This window comes from Momordica charantia, assembly GCF_013281855.1.
Source record: "Momordica charantia cultivar OHB3-1 chromosome 4 unlocalized genomic scaffold, Mcharantia_2.0 BLBB01000004.1, whole genome shotgun sequence".
Taxonomy (NCBI): domain Eukaryota; kingdom Viridiplantae; phylum Streptophyta; class Magnoliopsida; order Cucurbitales; family Cucurbitaceae; genus Momordica; species Momordica charantia.
The window spans coordinates 16,556,013-16,564,020 of record NW_028275162.1 but is presented as its reverse complement, the minus strand read 5'-3'; the positions used below and the strand labels follow the sequence as shown (position 1 = coordinate 16,564,020).

At 31.7% G+C, this 8,008-nt stretch overlaps 1 pseudogene across 1 annotated transcript; it reads right to left on the bottom strand.

Annotated features, from left to right (window-relative positions):
• Positions 1-364: 364 nt before the first annotated feature.
• Positions 365-6,566, bottom strand: LOC111023422 (mogroside I-E synthase-like; annotated as a pseudogene). Its single transcript, XR_015790177.1, has 3 exons — positions 5,720-6,566; positions 5,421-5,630; positions 365-1,110 (listed from the first exon to the last, which is right to left on the bottom strand). The product of XR_015790177.1 is annotated as a mogroside I-E synthase-like (transcript).
• Between the last annotated feature and the right edge of the window lie 1,442 nt (positions 6,567-8,008).

Genomic DNA, 8,008 nt, shown 5'->3' with positions numbered 1-8,008 from the left:
TCTCATTACCTTCGTACTCACCTTTGAGAAACTTCCAAATTACCTTTAGTGACTTTAAGGCAATGATTATGTTGAATGTGGCAGGAGACACATCTACATATATAGACAAGCTAGACTCTTTGCCTTCCTGGTGACTCTCTAAATTTTATATGATGTATTGTTGGATTATCAAGAAGCTTGAAGCAACATCATAGACTTGCTAAATTGCTTCCAAATAATCACAACCCTTCCATGTAGACTTTCATTCTGATAGCCGATACTTGATACCTTTCACCATCAAACATAGGTGGAGCTAGTGAAGAAAGACGGTTTGATCCAGTTTGATATCACTGTGTATTTCTTATTATTGAGAGCAAATGCCAAATGAAAAATGGGGCAGTGTACCTTTCTTTCATTAACTGCTCCAAATAAATACAAATTTTGAGATACTAAAAATAGACCTAACAAATTACACAAAAATAGCAACTACAAGGTCCACAAAATAGGTAACTTAATTTTAGTTTAATAAAAATAACCACAACAACTTAATTTGCTGTAAACTAGGATTTGGACTACACATTCAAAACATCAGTAATCTTGTAACTTAGTTAACCAACAATTTCAAGTAGAGTCGATAAGTTCTTTTACAAAGTCATTAATGTTGTTATCTGAAGTACCACTTTCATCCACGGCCTCTCGAGCCAACTCCTTCCATTTTAATGAATTCCTTCTTATGTCTTTCCCTCTCTCTTCCTCCATCACTTCTCTGATGCACTTGTCTATTTCATCACTTGTAAAGATGCCCTCCTCATTCACTTTTGCTCTGACCCCAACTCCCCAAACATCTGCTACGAACTTGGCATTTGTGGTTTGATCCGACCATTTTGGAACCGCCACCATCGGGACGCCGGTGCTGAGCGCCTCGAGCATCGAGTTCCAGCCACAGTGAGTGACGAAGCATCCGATTGCAGAGTGAGCCAAGACTTGGATCTGAGAACACCATGTTAGAACCAGGCCTTTCCCTGAAGTCTCTGACAAAAAGTCAATCGGAAGTTTTTGCTTTTCTGATTCTCGTAGAACCCATATGAAGGGGTTATTGACGTCTCTTAGACTGCTTGATATTTCCCTTACCTAAGATGGATAAATAGCCACAGACAGAAAGTTAATGCAGTTATTGAGATTTTTTAATTAGAGGTTGCATAGTTTACTAATTATTTGTTGTTTAATTTGTTTTTTACTGTTCGGAAGTACTCTCGAAACGTTAACTACATTTCGAAATAAAATTTTTAAAAAAATAGAAAGGAAACAATAAGAATAAAATTTCGATCAATATTTATTGTCGTCGATTATATATAGGGATTAAAATTATTCCTCTATCATTAGGAAAAAAAAAGAAAGAAGGAAAGATATGCAATTTTAAACATTACAAATTTGGGTCCTAAAGCCCATTCCATAATAATTTCTATTTTTGATTTTTTATCCACATAATTTGCGACCGCTAAAGATATTTTTTAAGTAGTTTTCATTTCCAAAATCTCATTTTTTCTCCTAATACTCAACTTTTTTTTTCCTTTCTCATATTTATCTTTTAAAAATTTATTTTTCATTCAAAAATTTTTTTATTTCTAAATTTCTCACTCTAAACTTTATTTTTATCTCTCTAAAATTTTCATATTTTGAATACTTATTGTTATTTGTGTCTCTCCAAAATTTTATGTATTTTTGTTTTTTTTAATAGATCAGTTTCATTTCTCTCCCTAAAAATTTAATATTTTTCCTAACTTTTTATCTCGAAAATTTCATATTTTATAATGTTTATGTCTCTTCGTAATCTATTTTTCTTCTAAAAATTATATTTTATTTTCTCCTTCAATTTTCTTTCACTGAAACTTTTATTTATCTTTGTATTTATTATTTTATATAAAAATTATATTTTGAATCTTATTTTTATCTCAAATTCGTTTCCACTATATTTTTTCTGTTTCTTTATAATTTCTTTTTTTTTCTTTAACATATCTTTTCCTCTCGATTTTATTTTTTTCTCCAAAATTTTTCTCTTTTTGTCTTTAACTTTTCTTTAACTATTTTTTTTCTAAATATTTTTATTTATCTCGCTAAAATTTTTATTCCAAAAGTTTATTTACATTTGTATTTCCATGTCTCTACATTAAGGGAAGATAAAAATTTCCGTAGGTCGAGTCCCAAAAATAGAAAATGCACGTCCCGACCCCGTCCCTTATTCCATTTTTAAATAATTAATATATATTACAATTTTTTTATATTTAAATTCTAAAAATAATTAAAAACATTTATAAAACTGATAATTTTTCTCGAGGACATCTCTCGGAACCAAGAACGAGGTGGAGACGGAGACTAAAACTTTTCACGAGCTTGAGAAGGAGGGAGAGGATCCTCACTCGCACCCACACCATCTCTACTCTACATAAAATTTTCTCTCTCTAATATTTCAATTTCTAACTTTTTAAAAACACAAAACTAAAAATGGTTACAAAACATGTTTGATTTGTTGTTTTTTAAAAACAAAAACCGAAAAATGGTTATTAAACATTTTTGTTTTTGTTTTCTAAAAACAGAAAACCAAAAACCAAAAACTAAAATGGTTTTCAAACAGAGCCCTTAGTCTTTTGTTTTAGGTTTTTTGTTTTTAAAAAACAAAAATCATATATATTTGATAACCATTTAAAAATAGAAATCCAGACATGTCTGGTAATCATTTTTAGTTTTCTATTTTTAAAAGGTTAGAAATTTGAAAATATATATTAGAGAGAGAAAATTCTATGTAAAGTAAAGATGACAATGGTGTGGGTGGGAGTGAGGATATTGTCTCCCATTCTTGTGCTCGTGAAGATTTTAATCCCCATCTCCACCACATTCTTCGGTCGGAGAGATGTTCTCGAGAAAAATTATCGGTTCTATAAAAATGTTAATTATTTTTAGAAGTAAAAAAACTGTAATAAATATATATTACTTATCTAAGAAATAGAATCGAGACGGGAACGAGACATGCATTTCCTATTTTTGGAGTGGGACCCGACCCTACAGAAAATTTTGTCATCCCTAATGTAGAGATATGAAAATATAAGAGTACACAAATTTTAGAGGGATAAATTAAAAAAAAAATTAGTGAAGGAGAAAAGTAAAAAGACAAAAAGAGAAAAGTTTTAGAGAAAAAAAATAAATTAGAAAGAAACAGAAAAATTAGAGTGGAAAAAATTTAGAAATAAAAATATGATTCAAAATATATTTTTTAGAGAAAATAAATAAATAAGGGAGAAATAAAAGTTATAGCTAAATAAAATTAAATGAGAAAATAATATATAATTTTTAGAGGAGAAATAGATTGAGAAAGAAAGGTTATAAAAAACAAAATTCTAGAGACAAAAAAAAGTTTGAAAAATATTAAAATTTTTAAATGGAGAAATGAAAGTGATATGTATGAAAAAAAATACAGATGAAAAATTTGAGAGAGAGACAAATAATAATCAATAGTCAAAATATGAAAATTTTAAAGAGAAAATAATTTTTGTAGAGAGAAATTTAAGAAGAGAACAATTATGGAGTGGAAAGAAATTTTTTAGAGATAAATATGAGAAAGAAAAAAAGAAGTTGAGTATTGGAAGGAAAATTAGATTTTGAAAAACATAAATATGTTTTTGAAAGGTGTTTTTTCTTTTTTTTTTTTTTGAATTTACATACAATTTCAAAATGGTTTTTGAAAAACAAAAAAGAAAATATTCAAACTAGTTATCAAACAACCATGTTTTGGAAAAACTAAAAACAAAAAACAGGAAATGAAGGGCCCGCTTGATAACCTTTTTTTGGTTGGAGGTACATGCCAATTACCGTTGAGCTATGCTCGCTTCGCCGCTTGATAATTTTTTATTTTTGGTTTTTCTGTTTTTAGTTTTGGTTTTTGGTTTTCTGTTTTTAAAAAACCAAAACCATATATGTTTGATAACCATTTTTTGTTTTTTGTTTTTAAAAAACAGAGAATCAAAACATGTTTGGTAACTATTTTTAGTTTTTAGTTTTTAAAACATTAGAAAATTGAAAATATATATTAGAGAGAGAAAATTTTAGGTAGAGTAGAGATGACAATGGTGTAGGTGCGAGTGAAGATGTTCTTCCCCATTCTGGTGCTCGTGAAAATTTTTAGTCTCCGTCTCCACCTCATTTTTGGCTCTGATAGATGTTCTCGAGAAAAATTATTGGTTTTACAATTGTTTTTAATTATTTTTAGAATTTAAGTATAAAAAAAGTGTAATAAATATATATTAATTATTTAAAAATGGAACCGGGGTCGGTACATGCATTTCCTATTTTTGGGACCCGACCCTGCTAAAATTTTGTCATCCCATCATGTAGAGACATGAAAATACAAGTTCAAGAAATGTAAATAAACTTTTGGAAGATAAATTTTAGAGAGATAAATAAAAAAAATTAGAAAAATAAATAGTTAAAGAAAAGTTAAAGACAAAAAGAGAGAAAAAGTTTGAAGAGACAAAAAAAATTGGAAAATTTTTAAATTTTTAAAGAGAGAAATGAAACAGGTCTGTTAGGGAAAAAAAAAAAAAATACAGAAAAAGTTTGAAGAGACAAATAATAACAAATATTCAAAATATGAAATTTTTAGAGAGAGAAAAATAAAGTTTGTAGAGAAATTTAGAAATAAAAAATTTTTGAGTGAGAAATAAATTTTTTAGAGATAAATATGAGAAAGTAAAAACAAGTTGAGTATTTCGAAGAAAAAACCAAATTTTGAAAAACAAAAACCTGTTTTGAAAAAAAAAAAATTTTGTTTTTGAAATTTACATCGAATTTCAAAATAGTTTTTGAAAAACAAAAAACAGAAAATTGAATTGGTTATCAAACAAATCTGTTTTTTAAAAACTAAAAACTTAAAACAAAAAACGAAATATTTATCAAACGGGTCCGAAATGGTTATGGTTATGGTTATCAAACAGACACTAAATTTTTAGACTTGAGCCTAATAGGTTTCCTAAGCTTTAAAAATGATCTAGAAGTCTCTAAATTTTAAATTTTGTATCTAATAAGACATTAAACCTTAATAATGTCTAATAAATTTTGAAACTTTAAATTTAATAGGTAATAAATTTCTGGTCGAAAAATTAACAATTTTATTAGACATAACATTGTATTTTGTTTTCAATAAATTCTAAACTTTTAATTTTGTGTCCAATTAAATCTATAAATTTTAAAAAATGTTGAATAGGTACGTCTAATAATTAAAAATTTATGGACTAATTTTGGACATTTTCTAATGTTGAAAACCTATAGTTAAACATAGCTGTTGAACTTTAGGGAAAACACTTGTAATTTGGCCGAAACAAAGATAGAAAAGGTTGTGGAACAATGGCCCATGATGAATGGGATTCGTTGAAGTAGATAAATTGGTTTACCTGCATTTCTTCCAAGTTTACGACGCTTCCGAAAGAGACATAAACAACGGAGGTGGCGGGCTTAGAGTTGAGCCACTCCACGGTGGCGTCGTCCGACGCATCAGAGCTGAACAGACTGATTCCGTAGCTTTCGTCGTCCTCCAACCGCTTGTCCAAGTATGCCGACGGAACACTTGGCCCAATACTCTTCATTCCCCATTCACCGCCCACCTTATCAACCACAATTGCAAATAACCAAAATATTAAAATACCGAGCCAATGCAATAGGGCATAAGAGAGAGTAACATGAATAGGATTACCATGGTCTCCAATTTGTGGAAGGTGTTGCAGAAAATCCATCTGGCGTCCTTCAAATTGGTAAACTGGCCGCCTTTCAAGAACTTGACGGCGGGGATGCCGCCGACGGGGAACGTAATGGGCAAATCCGCGGCGGCGAGAACAACGGGCAGAGAAGGAAGCGAGATAGGAGCTGCGTGGTCCTGAACCGGAAGCTCCAGAGCTCCGCGATGAATTAGATCGTAGATGTGGTTAACCGCCGAGGATTGAGTGAAAAACGGCGCTCCGTGGAGTCCGAAGCGGTTGGCGAGGGCGAGAACCCATGGCATCAGTGAGTCGTAGACGATGAGGACCGGTTTGGGGTCGGAGGAGGCGATTAAATCGGCGAAGCCGTCGGCGACAGCGGTTCTGAAGGGTTCGGAAGTGACGTTGGCGTCGGCGACGTCGGAGATGGTGGCGATTTGGACGGAGGCGGAGCGGTGAATGTGGAGGGAGGGGGCGAGGCTGGCGGTGACGAGGAGCGTGACGCGCACCCCCGCGAGGCGAGTCGCTTGGAGAATTGGTGGAGTGGGTTTATGTGGCCTTGGCTCGGCAGGGGAAATGCTAGTACGTGTGGGCGTATGGGATTGGGATTAGGCTCACCAGATACTTCTTTGATAGCCATTCTCACTTTGCTCTTCCTCCACTTATTTCTTTTTCTATCTTTCTTCTTCAATTCATTTCACCTTTTAATATAAAACAAAGGAGTCTCTTCAACCACGCACGTGAAACACAAGGTATTTGTTGTTATTATCAATTATCATGAAGCAACTTGATTAAAGTTTTTGGGAAAATTACTGCACTCATGAATCTCTTTTACCAGGCATGTGAAACACAAGGCATTTGTTGTTATTATCAATTATGTATGAAGCAATTTTACAAAATTTTTTGGAAAAATTACTGCACTCTTCCATTATCCTTATCCTAGTGTCCTTCTCAATGTAGTAATGTCTAATGTCCTTGTCACTAAAGTAATGTCCTCGTTATTTCACTAAATTCCATGCATGTGAAACACAAGCTATTTGTTGTTATTGTAGACGCCATAGTTTGTAGCTCAATTTTTTTTTTTTTTTTGCTGAAAAAAATAATTGAAAAAGAAAAAGGAAAAATAAAAGAAGAAAAAAGAAGTTTTATAAAATAGAAAATTTGCATGGGACATCAAAATCATTTTGTCTGTCAACCACTTTTAAAAATTGTAAATATGGAAAAATAATAAGAATTATTATTTTTGAATTCCAATTTTTCCAGTTTTTATGTTATTCCAGATCTAGCGTGCAATCTGCTTTGCGTTTGGATTGTTCTTCGTGCACTTGCTTCTTCATGTGCGCTCTCCTTCAGTATCTTCAAAATCGATTCTTCCGTAGATTCTGTTCTTCGGTAATTTCGTTTAATCGATTCTTCTGTAACAGATCTTCTTCTTCACTTAACATCTCTATTTGGAAGCTTCAATTGGATTTCTAAAAAAACCCCACTTTTCTAAAACCTTTTTTTCAAGTAAAAGCAAAACAAAGCTCCATCATCTTTGTTGTGCAAAATACTCCAATAACTACTTTCAAACGATATTCATCATTAATTCAAATAAATTCATCTAAGCAATATTAACACTAAATCAAGTAGATAAGGGAAGAGAAGACGACAGAAAAAGTATAGTGGTCCGACCAATAATGTGGTCTATATCCACTATGCAAGGTGGGAGCAAAGCTTCTATTAACTTCAATATCCAAAAACAATCCAAACGGAAGAGAAGAGAAAAACAAAGTCGAACTCTAAGTAGAACAACCTACGAAGAAGATGAAAACAATGGACAAAAAACAAAAAGAAACAAACAAACTCTTTTGTAGATTTTTCCACCCTCGGCTACTGTGGTATAAAAAAGTATAACAATATTCTACTTCTTTTTCTCAATCTCACGGCAAGAAGAATTGTTCCAAAATCAGGGTTGCACACAATGTAATAAAGTAGCCACGTATTTGGGCTTAAACAATAACCCAACTTCTTTAATTTAATAACCCATGAAATATGATTGAGTGTTGTTACGGTTTAGAACCCTTTGTGTAAGTGTACACAACCGTTATAGCAAGTGATAAAAAGATCGTATCTACAGGGATTGATAACTAAATACTTTAACAATTACTTAAGAAAATAAACATATTAAATTAACAAAATATGTTTTGAACAAGAAAAACTAAAGGAACTCGAACAAAATAGTGCATAGATGACGAGAGGGCTTGCTTAAGAATAAGAAAGAGGAATCTCATGTAAATACCATGGAA